Raw genomic sequence first — 639 nt, 5'->3', positions numbered from 1 at the left:
CAGCGCGGCTGCCCACACACTGCCGGGCCCACCCTCCAGGCCAGGCCACTCTGAGGGGCTGTGGAAGGCGAGGGCCCTTGTGGGGATCCTGGCTCCCAGTACCCCCAGCCTGCCTCAGCAACCCCCCACACCAGCGCTTCCACAACATCTCCTGCCCCCCACCTTCAAGTTACAGATTCCACCCACCAAAACCACTGCAACCTTCCTTGTGTTCATAAAGCAGCCCGAAGAGGTTTGCAGATGGGGATTAACTGGTTTATTTCACATGTTAATTAGCCAGCCCTAAATATGTATGCAGATCAGAATTTAAATTAATGCACGCAGAAGTATTTTTAAATAAGTCCCTGAATTGCGCTGTGGCACCTCCCTCCTCCCTCTCCTCAACGCTGCTGCCTCCGGTGGGTGAGCGTGGACCCATCGCCTGGCCAGCACGAGCCTCCGTTTCCCGGTTCTGTAAAAGGTTGACCCAGCTGTGCCCCGGGTCACCTGGCCCTGAAGGTCGTGCCCTTGTAGCATCTCTCCCCGGGTACAGGGTGAGACCAGGCCCTGGGAGGGGGGCCATCACTCAACACCAGCAGCTCTGGCTTCGGGATCTGAGCGCTGAGCCCGGCTTGGGGGCTGGAAACCAGGAGAGAAATT

The sequence above is a fragment of the Myotis brandtii genome, unplaced genomic scaffold (genome assembly GCF_000412655.1).
Source record: "Myotis brandtii unplaced genomic scaffold, ASM41265v1 scaffold1167, whole genome shotgun sequence".
Taxonomy (NCBI): Eukaryota; Metazoa; Chordata; class Mammalia; order Chiroptera; family Vespertilionidae; genus Myotis; species Myotis brandtii.
Note: the sequence above shows the minus strand (reverse complement) of the source record.